Below are 20,770 nucleotides of genomic sequence, written 5' to 3'. Positions count from 1 at the left end.
CTTGTTGTTATTTATCTAATTTAACTTCAAGGGAGGGATGTAGTGTATGCGGTTATGCGAGTGGCTTAAATAGCATACATACGCTGTCTCGTGTGTCCTTGTATTGGCGGGAAAGCCGTGAAAGAGACTTCACTTGTCTGTGGGACGATGGCCGCTGGCTATACGTTGACTATCAAGGAAGTGGAGTTAATGATTGTGCGAGGGCATTGTCGAGCCAGTGTTGGTGATAGGAGATATCAAATTACGGAATTAACATACACTATAATTTTCTTATTGACTGCTATTATATTGCACACAACTGTACATAGAAAACATCCATAACTCAGGAACACACAAATAAATGCCCGTACCAGGATTCGAACCCTGGGTTCGGACCTCCTGCTTTAGTGTAGTGTCACTACCGACTAGGCTAGGAGGCTGTTTAATAATATGTACCTATGGTAGGGGAGCCCAAGAGGGGATTTTTGTGTTTACTCGAGCGCGTCAGATTAAGATATGAATGATATCTTGCTACCCCGTGTAGTCTACCTTTACTCCTTTTAGCCATCTATGTTGAGCCCTTGGTTGGTGGGGATTTCAAGAAATTGTTAAGCAGATTGTGGATTTGGTCATATTAGTCCAAATTAACGCTATAATTGTGCTATTACTAAATCTGATAATTATTTGCATGCATTTCCTTAATCTGACGGTTACAATGTAAAAATTAGGCGTCAAACTTGTGTTCGTCAGATCAAGAAAATGCCTACAAATAAGTGTTATATTAAGTTATAGAAAAAATATAGCATTAACGTGGAAAAAAAAAAATTGTAGACGCTTTCCGGCTCGCTGGAAAAAAAAACTTTATATAACTTTTTTTTCTTCTTATCATATTTCGATTCCAATAGGTCTGTATGACGCTCGAGTAAATCCCGATTTAGCATCGTGGGCTCCCCTACTACTATGAGCGATTATGTCACAATGAAAATTCGCAGTGTCACAAGTTGTCAAAAATTATGTGGAATTGTGACCCCGTCGATTGTTTACGGCGGGGGCGAGTCCTTGGAGCGAAAACCTTGTTTGTACTCCATTTCGCTCTTACACAAAAGGGTTTTTCAGTACAATTATATGCTCTTATTCGGGTAAACTTGATACAAGAATCTATTTATGTTTTGCCTTATTTTTCCTTATGATATTTTATAGCCACCTACACTTTAAGTGGGTGTCTATAAAAAAATCATAAGAAAAACCGGTCAAGTGCGAGTCGGACTCGCGCACTAAGGGCTCCGTCCCATTACGCAAAAAACAGCAAAAAAAGTCACGTTTATTGCATGGGAGCCCCACTTATATATTTACTAGCTTTTGCCCGCGGCTTCGCACGCGCAGGAGAGTTTTTTTAATTTTGTTTTTTTTTTTACGGACTGAACAGTGACTGACCTTAGTCTCACCTGCTGGAAAGTGATGACAAGGCCGAAGGTGTAGGGTTGTAAAAAAACGGTTTTTTTCTGACTTGAGAAAAAACATGAAAAAAAACGTTTTTTTTCTGGAGTACGTTTTTTTTCAAAAGTATGAAAACTCAAAATTTGCAAGGCAGTTAATACTTTTATACGGTTGTTTTACTTGTTTTAGACTTTATGTCAGTTTATGTTAACCATTAAACCAATTTAATTTAACAACTTTGATTAATAACAACATAAATGAAATCTGTAGTGGTAGTTATCGCAATTTACTGTTGGCAACACCAACAATATTGTGGCATATTTTTGTTCATCTGAAAAAAAAACCTAATTTAGAAAAAAAACCATGGTGCCAGGTTTTTTTTTATGTTTTTTTTCATAAATTTGAAAAAAAAAATTTGGTTTTTTTTCTATTTGCAACCCTACGAAGGTGTAGCTCACTATTTCAGTAAAAGCTTATTCACAGTATTCACTCTTGACTTGAAGACACCAATTGTAATTATATCGATTAATCGAGCTCGACTTATTTAATATAATCTAATGTACGTTTTGTACCTAACACCTTTTAATTTATATTTTTTATTTATGTAGTTGTAGCCTTTTGTACCTATAGCACCTCCTTATACACTACATTAGTGGTCCTCCCTTGGATTGCTAGAGGACGATAAACATTGGGACTCAACTTTAGAGGAAGCTGCGTTGTGCGATTCTCCCTTCAAGCTGCGTGAACTTTTTACTGACCCATTAAGTCTCTGGGAAAAATATAAGGACAGTTTTTCGGACGACATTAAACGGCAACTTGAGAGAGAATTGCAAAATGGTGCGGAGTTTTACATGGATGAAGTGTATCAGTGTGTGTGATTTGCTGATACCTAGCGGAGGTGTCACGGTTTACCTCGGGGTGGGTTTGCTGATACCTAGCGGAGGTGTCACGGTTTACCTCGGGGTGGGCTTGCTGATGCTGATACCTAGCTACTGCTTCTCTGTGTAGGTACATCAGGGTTCATTTTTTGGTAATTGCTTACGGCAGCTTGGTGATCTGATGATTTGTTTTTCATATATTTATTTGCGGCAGCTTTTAGTTGTTTGTTCCGTGTAGTATTCGTGAACCTGGCACGGCGTTTTTTAGTAACTGTTTTGGTAGCGGTAAGAGATAATGATGAGTCTGATTCTAAATGGGGTGATAATCTCCTCATTCCTTCTCGTGGTAATCTTCTTGGCAACCACAGAGAGGAGTGAAGAAGGGGGCTCTGATATTGTGGGTCTTACGAGTAATTCACTGCGAATATATACGTCAAAATGACCGCTAGACAAATCACTTGAAAATCTTAGTCGGCCCACCGGATTACCCACAGTACCAACTCTCATATATAGCTCATTGTTGCGGTAAACTTCGAAAACCCACGGAAACAGTTGTCCTGCCGCTACCAACTCGCAGAGACTACCGTAAGTAAACGGGCGCGACATTTCAAGGCAGTATTCAACGGAGTAATTATCACCGTTACTGTTAATGAGACATAATAACAAACTCCTCCCAGTTGGCCACCACGTGACTAACGATTTGCTCGCGCACCTCCCTGGCCATCACCTGCGTATCATACAGAAGATAGGAGATGGCGCGAAACAGCCGGCCTAGCCAAGGTTACAATCGCTATCGCTTCGACAACGAAAAGCATTATGTCTCTCTATCACTCTTCCATATTAGCGCGACAGTGACAGTTGCGTTTCGATCGCTACGGAGAGTAAGCGATTGGCATCTTGGCTACGCGGCCTGACAGGCTCCATCTCCAATTATAGGTACTACGGTGTGAGCCAACATGGTCCCATCAATATCCAACAATTCAACAGCCATTGTAGGTATTAGTGAAATTTCCCCTGAGCTAATAGCTAAAAAAAATTACTTTAAGGCATTGCATTCTCAAAAGTCTGGATCACGTCACGTGGCTGTAAATCAGCGTGTATGTTACAACCGTCTATGCTATCTTCGTAATTAGCATTCCCCACCAGGGGCCATAGTTCACGTCGGCTACGTTATATTTTAATTTTGATCCCATTTTTGTAATTAGCGTCCCACAAAACCATGGAAATGATACCCATATTGATATTTTGAAATTTCAACCCCATTGCACCCCCACCAGGGGGATGATTGTTCACTTCGGCTACGTTAATTTTAATTTTGATGCCATTTTTGTTATTAGCGTCTCAAAATACTATGAAAACGATACCCATATTGTTATTTTGAGATATCAACCCTATTGGGGACTTTTCCCCCTCTTAGGGGTTCAATTTTCAAAAAACCTGAAACACGTGTTTACTCATTTATCTTTAGGAATACTCCTGTGAAATTTGGAATAAAATAGTCTAACTAATCTTGTTTCCCCATACAAACTTTGGACCCCCATTTCACTCCTTTAGGGGATGAATTTTGAAAAATCCTTTCTTAGTGGACCCCTAGACCTTATAAGGAATCTAGTTGCCAAATTTGGACTTTCTAGTCCCAGCGGTTTGGGCTGTGCGTTGATTTAAGTCAGTCAGTCAGTCAGTCAGTCAGGTCTTTCACGTTTATATATTTAGATTATATTCTGTTTTTAGTATTTGTTGTTATAGCGGCAATAGAAATACATCATCTGTGAAAATTTCAACTGTCTAGCTATCACGGTTCATGAGATACAGCCTAGTGACAGACAGACGGATGGACAGTGGAGTCTTAGTAATAGGGTCCCATTTTTACCCTTTGGGTACGGAACCCTAAAAATAAGCTAACGTGAGGAAGTGCCATATTTTCATAGAAATTTTACATTAATTATGACATACCTACTTAGCACTTTGTCATTGCAAATGTCATGCACGGTTAGCATGATCCGACTGTATCTATAAGTATATAGGCCAATCAAATTAGATCCAAACAAAGCGTTTTGAGAAATTAATTCCCAGCAAGCTAGAAATCATTTTAACACCTTCATTAGGCCCAAAATTCGTATAATCCGAGTTTGCTCCATCCCTTCGTGAATAAATTTTGGGGGCCTTGGGAGATATATTTTACCTCGGATTGACAAAACCACTCGTAGAAGGATCCCACCGTCAAAATCAATGTCGTTGCATGGATTCAGACACTGATTTTACAAAAAAAAAACAAATTCAGACATTTTTGAACGCGAACTGTCGAGATATATGTGTCGTAGTCAGATCGTATAATCCGCCGTATTACATTACGGCTAGCCGTTATCAAAAACAGGGGCGTTTTGAAATGCGGCGGTTCGACGATTAGCCGGATTGTCATTGCGATACGTTCTTCAATAAGGCGGCCAACGTTTAGCCGCATCGTACTACTATTTTAGATTGTAGAGTGACCAGTTCTTTCGGTCGCCTACGTAACCGGAGTTTGACAATATTTGCAATTTAATTTATTTTTACCATGGTCCCACCGCACTACATGTGTTTCTTTTCCAAAACATTTCCTTCACAACTTAAATAGATGGAGCCCCGCAAGCGGGGCTCCTATTTCTGGGCGGTTTGCCCTTCGGGCATCTGAAGCTACCTAACGAACCTAACCTACTTACCTACCTACGCTTTTTTCCCCAAAGTGTAAAGTTTTCACGGACGTCTCACTAAATCAATAGGTAGGTAGGTTAGGTTCGTTAGGTAGCTTCAGATGCCCGAAGGGCAAACCGCTCAGAAATAGGAGCCCCGCGAAGCGGGGCTCCGTCTAGTTAAGTTGCGAAAGAAATGTTTTTTGAAAAGAAACAGTCCGACGAACTCCAGATTTGATGGACACCCCAGCGTTTGTCAGGCAGCGCCACGGGTGTTAAAAATGGGAACTAAAAACTGTCAAAGCGGCGGCTAATGACTCGCTGTATTACATTACGGCTAGCCGTGTTGAAGAACGTATGGCGCCGAATACATTCCGGCGGATTCTCATTCAGCCGCATTCAATCCGGCTAATCGTTAAACCGCCGCATTTCAAAACGCCCCTGTTTTTGAAAACGGCTAGCCGTAATGTAATACGGCGGATTATACGATCCGACTGCGACATATGCATGGAAAAGTAATGGAGGGTGGCAGATGGGTACTTTTGGAGCGTTTTTCATCCGCTACTATTCAAATTGACTGTAGGTACCTACTCGTATGTTCTCAGCTGCTTGAATGATTGATGTTTTGGTATATAGCCTAAAGCCGAAATTGGCTGTCCGATAGGGAATCAAATACCCTAGTCAAATACGAGTCAAATCAGTATCTTTTTTCGAACCGTTGAAACGATTTGCCATTATGGAATTTATATGAAACAATACACTATGACGTCACGATCAAGTTACTTACTCTTTAAAGTTCTATATCAAATATTTATAAGATATAAATTGTGTCTTAAAATAACTTCTATAAAAAAGATGGTAGCGCAGTGGAAGTGTGCTGGGCCACAACCTAATGTGGGTCGCGCGCACCCTAGCTGCATACATTGCCATTGTTAGTAGCTCGGTACTACTTACAGGGCTAGCGTGTCTTATTTGAAATGTTTGGGCAGTTGTGTAAAAGTCTGTGACAACTCTACTGTGTTCTTGTGCGGTGTCGGCATCTACGCAAACATCGAAGCAAGAATCGCGTACAATGGAGAAAGGAACAGGCAAGTCAATGTACGAAATTCCTCATGGTAAGCGTCCTTTCTTTACTGTCATTAGGTATTTTTTTTTAATGCTTCTGCCGATACCTCTACCGTCTAACTTGCGAACCCGAAAGGGTAGGTACACCTACCTATACCTAACTAAACTTTTGAAGCGAGGGTCTAAATTAATTGCGGAGGATTTAAAAGTTCATTTTAAGCCTTGATTGCTAAAAAACTTTTTGTTTGAATCTCAGCAAGATAATAACAATTTGTTTTATCTTTTGTTATTTATTTAACAAATTTCATAGGTTCTTTACGGTTACACAATTACAACCGGTAGGATAGGTATATAGTACACTGAGAGAAAAAACTAACAAAAACACACTTAGAATTACAAAAATAAAACTTAATCCGGGGACAAGGAGAGTCAACTAATAGGAACAAATTGACTTTTGCAATTTCCATTTTGTAATTTGAAGTATGCTAGAGTAATTTCAGAAATTTGGTTTTGTTATTCCGTCATGGGTGAAAACTAACCGTTTTGTAATTCTAAGCGTGCTTTAGCAATATCGGAGACGATGACGTCATAGGTTTTACTAAACTGTACTGCGATTCCAAGCTAGCTGTTGTTATTCTAGAGATAATGACGTCACAGGCAAAAACTAAACTGTTTGCAATTCCTCCGCCCCTAGCAAACGGGCGCAGCGAGAGCATGTCGCGCGCGTGGTAGCTACCCGTCTCTATTTCTGTCTGTATGAATAAAAAAGCATTTGGTAGTATATCTCTGTACTAAAGAGGCACTATAAAAGCCTGTCGAGATATTCTACCCATTCCTTTCTTATTCATACAGTCAGAAAGAGACTAGTAGTTATTACGCGCGCAACATGCTCTCGCGGCGCACCTGTGCTAGGGAGGTTGGAATTGCAAACAGTTTAGATTTACCTTTGATGTAATTATCACTAGAATAACAACAGCTAGCTCGAAGTTGCAGAACAATATATTCCTGTAGACCCCAACTACACAGTAGGTCGCGGGTTAATATGTCCATGGCCCACAATATATCCTAAATTTATTATTTAACTTAAGTATGTTTTAAACAAAGAAGACACGAGACACGCCCGCCCGACATCCGACACAATACTAACTCTAACCAAATGAACGTAGCAAGTAGCTGTGTTGGTATTACAAAACTCGTTTAGTGATTGGTACAACAATGAACATAAACACAACAAGTCTATCTACTAAATACCAGTAAACTTTGTAATGTCGCTATAGTAACAACTGAATTGTTATTTTTCATATCTCACGCTCTGAAAGTGGGTCGTTGTTGTTCTAAAAGGTGCGCAGAAAGTGATACGTTTATGCTCTAGCGCAGAAAAGTGGTGTGCTCCTCTGCGTCCCCGTCTCACGAACAACTGGGTGGAAACAAAATGGAAAAATAGTGTCTTTATTTCCTCGCCTGGAACAATTGGTAATTGTTTAATTTTACTAATCCCACGTTGATCCTTTTTTTTATAAAAAATGATGTAAGTAAATTGTTAAAAACAAATTATTCTTGATTTCTTTCGTTGAATTCTATTTACTCGATTTCATAAGGCGGGAACCAAAAGGAATACACCAAAAATATTTTTTTAAACCTTACCCTTGCTTAAATGAGCAAAGGCAGAATCGTATACAGCCACAGTTAAACGTTTGTACGTTATTAAATGGGTTTTTAAAGTTATTTACCACTATATTCATGAAAATAAAATAAAATACAAGATAAAAATGTCTTATATTATTATTTATTATTTAAAATACTTTTATTATGTTATTACGTGGTGCGGCGCACCAAGGTCGCGGTGCGGTCCGGTAGTCTGTTGCGGCTTTTAGAACGAAAAAGTATAAAATTAAAAAGTAAGAGGCAATCCCGCTGATTTTCATACTATAATGAACAAATAATTTTAAAATTACTGCAGTTTGTTAAAAAATGTGTTTTCGTAAATATTGCCATCTAAATGATTTTCGCTAGGGGTTATTAATCTTCACACATGTAAAGTCTCCGATTGCAAGTAAGTCCTAAGGAAAAAATCATGGCCGTAGGTCTATTAGGTACTTCAATTACTGATTTTGCGAAATTGCCTTGTCTTGTTTGGTTTCCTCGCATTCGATATGAAAAGTAGAGTGTTTAACTCGGGTGAAAGGCACCATTTCCGTCTCGGACTATTGGCGCTCTCACTGCGTTCGAGCGCCAAACTACCTCGACAGAAATGGGTGCCTTTCAACCCTTGGTTAACAATCTACTATTAAATGGGGTAATGTTATTCCCGCGAACTCGTTTTTTAGATATTACAAAACTATGTAAGTGAGACATTTACTAAAATCATAACTTGAAATCACAGATGCTTTTTTCCAAAAATCACAAACTTTACTAGTAAAAATCGGAGAATTTTAGTAGTAATAAAAATGGATTGTAACAAATACTGAACTTTGTTTAATGCTCCATTTACTAAAGTCTGTTTGCTGAAATTAGATTTAGTATTACTGAGCTGTTTGTAGAAATAAATAAATTTTACAGAAATAGTGAAACTTCCATGATTACTACTAAAACTTCATTTTTTCCCCCAGTACAGAACTGTTTATTAATTCCTGGTGGTGATTTTTCTCTCAGTGTACAACAAATTGTACTACCTAATTATGTCAAAATTATTACTATATAGGTAAGTGCACTGTACCTATACTGCGGTATTTTTTTTATTCATATATATATACTAATATCTGTAAATTGCCTGTGAATTGGCAAATACTGCGAAATGGCTTTGTCACAGTAACTTAATTATGATTTGTTATGATCAATAAAATTGGTCACGCACGATTATAGCTTACCGCGAGACATTCAATACAAAGCATCTCATGCAATAACTGTAAATAATAGTAAGATGCTGTTTTAAGTTTTTACATGTTTTAAAACTATGCATAATTATATAGGGTGTTAGGGTGTATGTAAATTAGAACTGTAACACCTACAGAACTTTTTTGCTCTTTTAAGTAATTATTTAAATAAAAATAAAATCGTTATTATATACACAAATAAGTTTTTCATTTATAATCGTATCTAACTTATGACTGCCTACCCGATGTGAGCGAAGCGTCTCCGCTTCAGCTTCGGCAAGATTTCGTATGTTCATCCAGTTGTTCTACTCTATGGCCGCATCTCTCAACCGATTCTCTTGAAATTATGTGAGCAGGCTCAATAATTACCTATCTACATTTTTTTTTATCTATGCAAACAGCTTTAATCTACGCAAACACCGACTTTCGAGGTCTACACTCTACAGCCTCACAGAGCCACTACTTTTTAGAATAATTAAATAAAGCTACATTCGTTAATTAACAATATAACAAAAACATAAACACATAAAAGGCGGCAGCCAATACACGGGTAAAATTCTAACTTTCCGCCCTTACCTTAGTCCAGAAAACTTGTCAAAACTTTTGCTAACTCTCGCAGTAGTCCAAGTCCAAAGAGTCATTAAACAGAAAAATCACAATATTCGTCTCAAATAACTTTGTTCACGAGAATTAATGGCAGGCAATACACAGCGATCTCTGTAACGGCAAGCGTTTGGGCGCGGTGCGTGTCGCCCCGAGAGCCAAGCGATTGAGACTGATCTATCAGACGGTCTGCACTGCACGCCCAACGGAGCCCAGGTGCTAGGTGCGAAATCTAACATCTTTTATTAGGCCAAATGAACTATTCAATCTTAGTCTAGCAAGTTTGAAATATATTGTACAGATGAAAAGTCATTTATTCCGTTATTCATGAAAGCCTCAAATCAAAAATATTTGCGGCCCTATTGGAACTTTAAGATACATTTCTTTAAACTAAAAAAACGTCACTCTTCACACTGACATGTCTATTGTAATCCATATCGTACCTAGACGTAATATTTGACGTATTCTAAAGGTCAAATCGGTCCGTTAAGGGGCCCACTGATTACCAGTTCGCCGGACGATATCAACCTGTCAGTTGTTCGGAGCCAAATTTTGCGTTTAACTGACAGGCTGATACCGTCCGGCGAACTGGTAATCTGCGGGCCCCTTTAAAGGGAGGTACGGTCACCCGCAATAATATCTTACACAAAGAAGGCCGCAAAATATCTCACACGAACTTATTTGTAGAGCCATAAGAGCGTGACACATATTTTTGCGGCCTTCGAAGAGTATTACATATCATTGCAGGCGACTGTACATTAAAAACTTCAAAAGAGATTACTTTGGTCTTTACGTCATTAAAAAAAATTGTGTTTGTTTTTTAACAATATGAGTTTGCTTTGCAGGCGCTTTTTAATTAAGAGGTCTGTGTAAGGATGATGATACTGACCACTACCTACCTATCTACGTCTTATTTGGACGTAGCAATACGTAGTACATTCAAGGTACCTATATATTGTCACAGACAAAGCGCCAAAAATATGAACACATTACCTTAATGTATGGGCAATAAGGTCGTGCATAAATATTTTTTTAACAATAAGACCATTGTAGCCGAGATAAATTGAGAGCAACTTACATAAATCCAGCAGCACCTTGGCGTACCACGTGGTGGTCTATGTATGATGATTGGGAAATCCTCTGCTTTATCGACAGCTGCATATATCCATAAGGGGCACTGGGTCACTAATTAGTCTCTGGTTGATTTTCACTTAAATCGCAGCGACGGGAACCGAAATATGAATTATTTTAATCGGAGCGCGGATTGATCGCGGCCATTTAGTTTTAACGGCGGGCGAAGAATTTTTTTATCCTCGCTAGGTGGCGCGGTTGTGTCGCGCCGGAAGGGCTTTTGAGATAAATGCAGTTGCCAGTTCAAATATCTAGCTACTACACGAAAATATATTCTTTCCTAATTGTGTTGCTTTGTATGTAAGAAAAATACCTATTTACATATGCATAGAAAGTAATTAATACTAATCTGTTCCTCTACGGAACATGCCGCTCACCTTAAAAACACGTAGTGTCTTTTAAAAGAACATGCGAAAGTTCAACAAGATAAAGAAACTTATACCTAACTTAAATGCTAACATTAAAAATCGTAACGATTGTAGAAATTATTCTAAGGGTAAGGGACAGACCTTAACTACGGGTCGTTTGAACAATGTGTTCCCACTTTTTAAAGTTACGACGCGACTAACTTGATCAGTGCCCGGATGGACAGCATGAACGCGCGCGAGTTTCCACTGTAACGGCGGCAAGTGGTCATCGCATACCACAACAACAGTGCCTTCACGGATGGCGGGACCGCGATCTTGAAGCCACTTTGTACTCTGCTGCAGTTGATGGAGATATTCACGACTCCATCTACGCCAGAAATGCTGGACAGCTTGTTGTACCCAGCGCCAGCGCGTAAGACGACTAGGGTTTTCGTCGATCAAAGAAATGTCCGGTAGGGCCGTTAAGGGCTCGCCGATTAAGAAATGAGCCGGCGTAAGAGGTAACGGATCGGAAGAGTCTGAACTTAACACGCAGAGAGGACGACTGTTAAGTACCGCTTCGATTTGACAGGTCAGCGTGTGCATAGAATCATATGTTTGCGTCTGTGTACCTATTACGCGATATAAATGGGTTTTGAAACTCTTAACAGCCGCTTCGAATAGTCCACCGAAATGGCTAGCATACGGTGGCTGAAAATGCCAAGTTAATCCTTGTTTTAAAGTTTGTTGGTTGAGAGCGCTCATGACCGAATCGTTACGTAAGAACGCGTATAATTCTTTAAGGTAATTATTACAACCAACAAAGTTACGTCCGCAATCGGTATATATATCTGTACAATATCCTCGGCGAGACGTGAAACGTCGCAACGCAGCTAAAAAACCTTCTGTGGAAAGTTCGGAAACTAATTCAAGATGTACAGCCTTAACGCTCATACATACGAAAACCGCAACATAACATTTTATTATTTTTGCATTACGAACTTTATTAGCGCGAACGTAAAATGGCCCGCAAAAATCGCACGAAGTTTTACTAAATACGCGCGCGGGGCGCAAGCGGACCGAGGGAAGCATGCCCATGCGAGGTTGCACGCGGGTAGGGCGTGCGCGGAAACATGGAATACAACGATGCACGCGTAGACGCACAATATCGCGACCTGAAATAATCCAATATCGCTGTATGAGCGAGTTTTGCACGCACTGCGGACCGGCATGCAATTCGTGTATATGAGTATCGTCAATAATAAGATTTGTAAGAGGATGTCTTTTAGGTAAAATTAATTGATGTTTTGATTCATAAGGTAAAAATGATTTATGAATACGTCCGCCGACGCGTAATAATCCCTCACTATCTAGAATAGGCGCGAGACTCCGCAAACGTAAGGAAGGGGATTTATTTGACGAGATATTTTTTATGTCGTCTTCGAACACTTGTTGTTGCGTAATCAATACAAGTCGCTTTAATGCAAAGTGGTACTCTGGTACGGTGATGTACTCAGGGAGCGTTTGTTTATGTTTTCTACATTTGTGGTAAAAACGAAATATTAATGCCGTGACGCGAACTAATTTACCTAGCGACGAAAATCGCGTAATAAGAGTATCATTGTCCGGGAAAGTAGGCAATGTGGAAACACATGCGCAATTAATATTTGTTGATTCAATTTTATTACGTTTTTCTTCCGTTGTGTTTACTACCGGTTTTTGTATAGGCCAGGAGTCGTGACTTTGTTGGAGCCATGTAGGACCATGGAACCACAAGTCATTTTGTACGAGCGCGGCGGGCAGCAGACCGCGCGACGCCGGGTCAGCGCTGTTGTCAGCTGACGGGACGTGACGCCAGCAGCTCGCCGGGACACGGGACAAAATCTCACTGGTGCGGTTAGAGACAAACGTTTTCCATTCGTGCGGGGGTGACTTAAGCCACGCGAGCGCGACGGAACTATCTGACCACGCGTACACTTGATCGGGGCGAATACAATCACCGTAAATGCGCATTACTCTTTCTATCAATTTTGACAGGATCACGCATCCCATTAATTCCATTTTCGGAATAGTAAGGCAAATCCGAAGTGGAGCTACGCGGGTTCGAGCTATGACTAAATAAGTTAGAACCTTACCGGTATTGTCCGTAAGACGTATATAAACACAGGCGGCATACGCAATTTGACTTGCGTCTGCAAATCCGTGAATTTCGATTGAATCGAAGTCGTCAGTATTAAAAATATGACGAGGAAATGAAATTTGAGATAAGAGCGGGAGCTCGCTAACAAAACTCGTCCATGAGTTAACTATATCGATAAGGGCTTCGGAGTCCCAAGGAACCTTTGCTAACCATAGCAATTGAATTAAATGTTTGGCAAACAATGTCACCGGAGATAATAACCCGAGTGGGTCGTAAATTTTTGCAATTTCCGAGAGAATAGCCCGCTTCGTACAGGCCCGAGAAGTACTTTGTACTTTGAAACTAAATGAGTCTGATCCCGGATTCCATTGAAGTCCAAGGACTTTGACCCCTTTGTCATTTTCCATATCGGCAAAATGAACATTTTCGCGCCGCTCACCATGAGAATCTGGGGATCGCGTAACAGCGAGAATAGCTGGCGAGTTACTTTGCCATTTACGTAATTCGAACCCGGCCGTGGCACAAATACCTATCAGCTCCTGCTGCAGAGCGAGAGCCTCGGCTGTGGTATCTGCACCGGTTACCACATCGTCAACAAAGACGTCATTGAGTAAGACTGGGGAGGCGCGCGGAGAACGCTCACCTTCGTCGTGAGCTAGCTGTTTAATTGTGCGCAAGGCGAGATAAGGGGAACTACTTATATCGAAGGTAACGGTACGAAGCCTATAATCGCGCAGAGGTTCCTCGGGCGATTGGCGCCAAAGGATGCGCTGAAAATCCCTATCACTTTCACGCACAAGAATATTGCGATACATCTGTTTGATGTCGGAACAAAATGCAATGTTATGCACTCTGAATTTTAGAAGAACGTCAACAATGTCTAAGTGTAACTTAGGACCTGTTAACAAAGTGTCATTTAACGCGTGTCCACTTGTCGTGCGACACCCAGCGTCGTAAACTACGCGTGTGCGTGTAGTTTCGGAAATTTTTGACACACAATGGTGGGGTATGTAATAACTCGCGCCAGCGGGGGGGTTATCGTCCGCGAGCTCCATGTGGTTGAGATCCACGTACTCCTGGAGGCAAGCGTGATAATCCGCCTTCAACTGGGGGTTGCGTTCTAGACGGTATTCCAATTTATGGAATCGTGCTAGGGCAATTTGCCGAGACTCGCCGAGCGGCGGTGCATCGGGCTTGAATGGCAGAGCGACCACGTATCGCCCTGTTTCATCACGCGTATGCGTCTTTTGAAAAAAGGATTCGCATAGCTTTTCTTCGGGAGTGTAACTCCGCAACTCTGGTACTGACTCCAGCTCCCAAAACTTCTGAAGATTGTCGTTGTCAAACGACGTAAAGCAAGTATGGCGTGGAGTCGAAACATTGGAAGTAAAGTTCACTTTACCTCCTAGCAAATAACCAAACACACTATTAATTGCGGTGGGCGTGCCAGGTTTACCTCTGACAATGCCATCGCGAACAATATCCATGAAAATGTCCTCGCCGAGTATCATGTCGACCGGCTGAGGTTTGTGAAATTCAGGGTCGGCTAAAGCGAGTCCCTGCAAATGAGGCCAATCAGCGAGAGGTGCTAGTGGTACACTAGGCATTTGACGGGTTAACTTCGCCAGAATAGACGCCTCTAACGGAATGATTGAATTTTGTTTGCCCTTAGGCGAAATTGAGCACACGAAGGTACCCCTAGGTTCCAGCGGCAAGTCGCCGACACCGACCAGCGGCTCGCTAACATGTTGTCGCGGTAAATTAAGTCGTTGCATACACGATTCTGTAATCAGAGCTGCTTGTGAACCCCCATCTACCATACATCGAATCGTCGCAACTTTGTTGCCTTCGTAATAAAGGTCAACCAACGCCGTTGATAATAAAACCGTGCTAGGTTGTTTCCCTAAACTACCTAAACTCTGTTCATTCACGCCGTGAACTGCTGACGGGCTGCTAGGGCCGGGCTGCTCCGTAAGAGCGAGCGAGACGGCAACTGATTCCGTAGCTTCATTGATAATCGGCTGCGGAATGTTTGATTCTAAATGAATTAAAGTATGATGTCGTTTATTACACTTACGACATTTAAAACTTGATTTACAATTCCTTAAGTCGTGCCCGGGGCATAAACAATTGTAACATACATTATTTGTTTTAACAAATGCAAATCTATCTTTCACCGATAGGTCTAAAAATTCTAAACATTTATTGAGGGAATGCATTCCTTTACACTTCAAGCAAGCTCGAACCTTATTTGTATCGACATAAGGTCGACTTTGAGCTGACGCCGTACTTGTTGCAAAAACACGCTTGGGTGTTATTTGATTTGAATTTATATTTGTATTATTTTTACGGTTACATATCAGAATACCGAAAACTGATTTACCTAATGTTGAATCACCTATGCTTGATTCACCTATTTTTAAATTACCTATCGATCATTTTACCTAAACATTGACTGACCTAAGTTTATAATACCTAAGCTCAAATAACCTATAGGACGAAACACCTAATGCACGATATACCTAATGCACGTTTTACCTACTGCACGTTTCACCTAAAGCTATTATACCTAATGCACGAATCACCTATAGCTGATATACCTAATGGACGATACACCTAAACTTGATTTACCTAATGGACGAAATACCTAAAACTGTTAAACGTATCGCACGAAATACTTAAACTTGATATACCTCCTGAACGAATTACCTAATGTCGATATGCCTAATGCACGGAATACCTAAAGTCTATATACCTAGCACAAAATTCATATCATTTTGCCGAATGATCAAGTGGCAACTCCACCCAATAAATCGTATGATTTCCCAACCTTACAGTAGAGACTGTTTGTTTGTTTAACAACTTAAAAATACACTTTTTGAAACGCTACTTTTTAGGTAGTAGAGTGATTTCGTAAGTCTAATACAAAATTAGTTATCTTATCTTATCAAAAACTTAATTTTTGTAAGTTAACATCATGACAATGAAATAAAAGTCGGTTTTTGCACTGTTTGGTCGCAGTTAACCTAACACGCTCCTCCTCGCTTCGTCGCACCTATCTCGACTCTGTCAAATGACTTTGACTAGACAAATGACTTTTTTAATATATTATAATAAAAAATAGTAAGCCAATTGAATGATTTGGCTAATAAATTTATACTAAATGTTGTATGTCCTAATAATATTCTACTAAACAAAAATTATATTTTTGATTTTAGGTATTTCGTTCATTAAGTGCATCGACTTCAGGTATTTCGTGCATTAGGTGTATCGAATTTAGGTACTTCGTTCATTAGGTATGTTAACTTTAGGTAATTCGATCATTAGGTATACCGACTTTAGGTAATTCGTGCAGTAGGTATGTTAACTTTAGGTAATTCGATCATTAGGTATACCGAGTTTAGGTATTTCGTGCATTAGGTATATCAACATTAGGTGTTTCGTGTATTAGGTATATTAGCTTTAGGTATTTCGAGTATTAGGTGTTTCAACTTTAGGTAAATCGACCATAGGTATTCTGAGCTTAGGTAAACCAACTGTAGGTGAAACGTGCAATAGGTAATTCGTTCATTAGGTGTTATAAGCTTAGGTTAATTGATCATTAGGTATTAAAAAAAATAGGTGAAACGAGCATAGGTGATTCAACATTAGGTAAATCGATTTTCGGTATTCTGATATGTAACCATTTTTACTACTTAAGGAATTGTTTCGAGTGGACTGTGTATGGGAAACTGAAATCATCTGTTCCGCTGAAAGTTCGCGTTCGAGGAAAGTAATTAGGCCCTGAACTTTAGGTATTTCGCCCGGGTTGGTTAAGGAACGTTCATATTCTTTTCGCGTATTCACGGGAATCTTACGTAATAATAAATTTAACAGAACGAAATCCCATTCCTTAACCGGAAAATCCATGACTTCGAGCGCCTTTATATTTTCGTGATAAACATTAAGTAAATTTCTCATGGCAACAGCTGATCGCGCGGAACAAATATCTATATCGAACAACTTATCTAGATGTTGTGATGCAATAATGCGTTTATTGTCATAACGGGATTTTAGAATATCGAGCGCAATTGCATAATTACTTTCCGTTATGGGAAGGTTACATATCAGAATACCGAAATTTATTTTACCTAATGTCGAATCACCTATGCTCGATTCACCTATTTTTTTTAATACCTAATGATCAATTAACCTAAGCTTATAACACCTAATGAACGAATTACCTATTGCACGTTTCACCTACAGTTGGTTTACCTAAGCTCAGAATACCTATGGTCGATTTACCTAAAGTTGAAACACCTAATACTCGAAATACCTAAAGCTAATACCGAAAACTGATTTACCTAATGTTGAATCACCTATGCTTGATTCACCTATTTTTAAATTACCTAACGATCATTTTACCTAAACATTGAATGACCTAAGTTTATAATACCTAATCTCAATTAACCTAATGGATGAAACACCTAATGAATGTTTTACCTAATGCACATTTTACCCAACGCACGTTTTACCTAAAGCTATTATACCTAATGCATGAAACTCCTAAAGCTGACATACCTAATGGACGTTCCACCTAAAGCTGATATACCTAATGAATGATATACCTAAAGTTGATTTACCTAATGGATAAAATACCTAAAATTGTTATACCTAACAAACGAAATACCTAAAGTCGATATACCTAAGGGACGGAATACCTAAAATCGATATACCTAATGCATGTTATACCGAAAGTCGATATACCTAATGGACGATATGCCTAAAGTTGATTTACCTATTGAACGAAATACCTAGAGCTAATATACCTAACGCACGTAACACCTAAAGTCGATATACCTAATGCACGAAATACCTAAGGCTGGTATATGTTTTAACGAACGAAATACCTATAACTAATTTTTACCCGACTACGGCAACGCAAAAGGAGGGTTATGATTTTGACCGGTATGTATGTGGGTATGTATGTATGTATGTATGTATGTTCATCTGTTTCCTCATAACTTCTAAAGTACTCATTATATCTATTAAGATTATGCCTAACTACCTTCAAACAGGTAGGGTACCTACATTATTGTAGGTACCAAAAATCTAGGTACCTACATTCCAAATTTGGGCCATAATAAACTCGAATATCTTTAATCAGGTGTGACTATTATTGAATGCCGGAGTTTTAAGGAAAATGTTTTCATAAAGTGATGACACTGGGTTAACGGTTTAACCGCTTAACCTCGGGTTAGTGGGATGATGCAAGTGGCCCTTAATGGTAAAGTGTGCAGATAAATGAAAATAGGTAGGTACTTACTTCTGTATGAAGAAGATTTAAAGCTTTGAATACAAAAAAATACAGTTGTCTATTACACAATTATTGAATTACTTGTATTAAACGGTTTTATACAAATAATTCAATATTTGTGGAAAATTCTTACTCAATAATTTTCCACGATTCATATTTTATTGACAGATACGGCGATTCATATGTTATGAAAGACGTGACAGATAGACGGACGGACAGAGTCATAAGGGTTTTTTGTACGGAACCACCTTTTTGGTACGAAACCCTAAAAAGCATAATATGTATTAGGAATAGCGCTAAAATATATGCATGTAGTGACTGTTTACCGTTATTGCCATTATCTACTAGAGCCTTTGCGAGCTGTCTTGCGAGCCCAATGGTCACGCTATTACGAAAAAAAGTGCATGGACTTGTAGTATGAAGCCATATGACATATGAGTATAATTATTAATTTGTTGTGCTAACGGTACTTTCGAATCGTAGTCTGATTGTGGTCGACTAAAACTACGATACTATATCGTGTCGTGAATCAATCAATGTACATCGTAGATTTCGACGTTACGGCGCCGCAACGTTACACGACGTCGCAACGTGAGACGATGTCGCGTCGTCTCACGATACGGCGTCGTATCGTGGGTATGTGTGCCGGCCCTAAGTAGATAACTTATTCAAAAATATGTCCCATAGTTCTTAATTCGCTGACATAAGAGCTATGGGACATATTTTTGAGATGATTTGTGCACCCATATCTTTACAGTTGACTGTACCTAATAGGTATATCAACTTTATGTGTTATGTGCATTAGGTATATTAACTTTAGGTATTTCGTTCAATAGGTAAATCAACTTTAGGGATATCGTACATTAGGTATATCGACTTTCGGTATTACGTGGATTAGGTATATCGACTTTAGGTATTCCGTGCATTAGGTATATCGACTTTAGGTGTTTGGTTCGTTAGGTGTAACAGCTTTAGGTAATTCATGCAGTCGGTATGTCAGCTTTAGGTAATTCGTGCATTAGGTATATCAAAATTAGGTGTTTCGTGTATTAGGTATATTAACTTTAGGTATTTCATGTATTAGGCAAATCGGTTTTAGGTACTTCAAGCATTAGGTGTATCAAGTTTAGGTAGATCGACCATAGGTATTCTGAGCTTAGGTAAAACAATTATAGGTGAAACGTGCATTAGGTAATTCGTTCATTAGGTGTTATGAGCTTAGGTTAATAAACCATTAGGTGTTTAAAAAAATAGGTGAATCGAGCATAGGTGATTCGACATTAGGTTAATCAACTTTCGGTATTCTGATATGTAACCTATGGGAATTGACTTAATTAAATTATGTGGCTCGTTTTTGACAGAAAGGAGCAAATACCTAAACTTCTCCGCATCCGTGTAGGCATTGTTATTGTGTACCAGCGATTGAAATAAATCGAAAAAGGCAGGCCAACCAGTCGGTTCGCCGTGAAATTCGGGAAGCGATAATTTTGGTAAATTTCGACGATCGTTGCTAAGCGTTTCGTTGGGGGTAAGCGCGCGGCTCGCGCGACGCCTTTCTACGTCTACCTCCTTTAGGTTATTTAAATGTGTAACTATCGCGTAATACAAGTCATTAAAATCGTTACGAATCTTAATATTGGCTTCTTTGTTGAAGCTTTGCAATTTAATTAACGCTTTTTCGATTTTAGTTTGAATCTTAGTAAACTTTCGCTGATGCACTGTTAAATATGTCGTTCTTGAACGAAATTGATCTGTATTTGTCGCTGCGAACTGTAACGTTCTCTTTAATTCGTCGAGAATTAGATCTCGTTCGAATATGTCTTGTGTAATACACGATGTGTCGGCTTCAGTATTGCCGTCTGTAGGATTAGGAACCATTTTGCGAGACAAAGATGGCGACAATGACAATACTAAATTGAACTACAAACATGTCTAAACGAAAAAACTGGGTACGAAATACCGCAAAAATCGCAAATACAAGAGCAACACAACCAGAGAAAGAAAAATCCGGCTCGAAGGACCAAAAAACTATGTAGCCGAGATAAATTGAGAGCAACTTACATAAATCCAGCAGCACCTTGGCGTACCACGTGGTGGTCTATGTATGATGATTGGGAAATCCTCTGCTTTATCGACAGCTGCATATATCCATAAGGGGCACTGGGTCACTAATTAGTCTCTGGTTGATTTTCACTTAAATCGCAGCGACGGGAACCGAAATATGAATTATTTTAATCGGAGCGCGGATTGATCGCGGCCATTTAGTTTTAACGGCGGGCGAAGAATTTTTTTATCCTCGCTAGGTGGCGCGGTTGTGTCGCGCCGGAAGGGCTTTTGAGATAAATGCAGTTG

Source organism: Cydia splendana, chromosome 16 (assembly GCF_910591565.1).
Source record: "Cydia splendana chromosome 16, ilCydSple1.2, whole genome shotgun sequence".
NCBI lineage: Eukaryota > Metazoa > Arthropoda > Insecta > Lepidoptera > Tortricidae > Cydia > Cydia splendana.
This window is presented reverse-complemented; position numbering follows the sequence as displayed.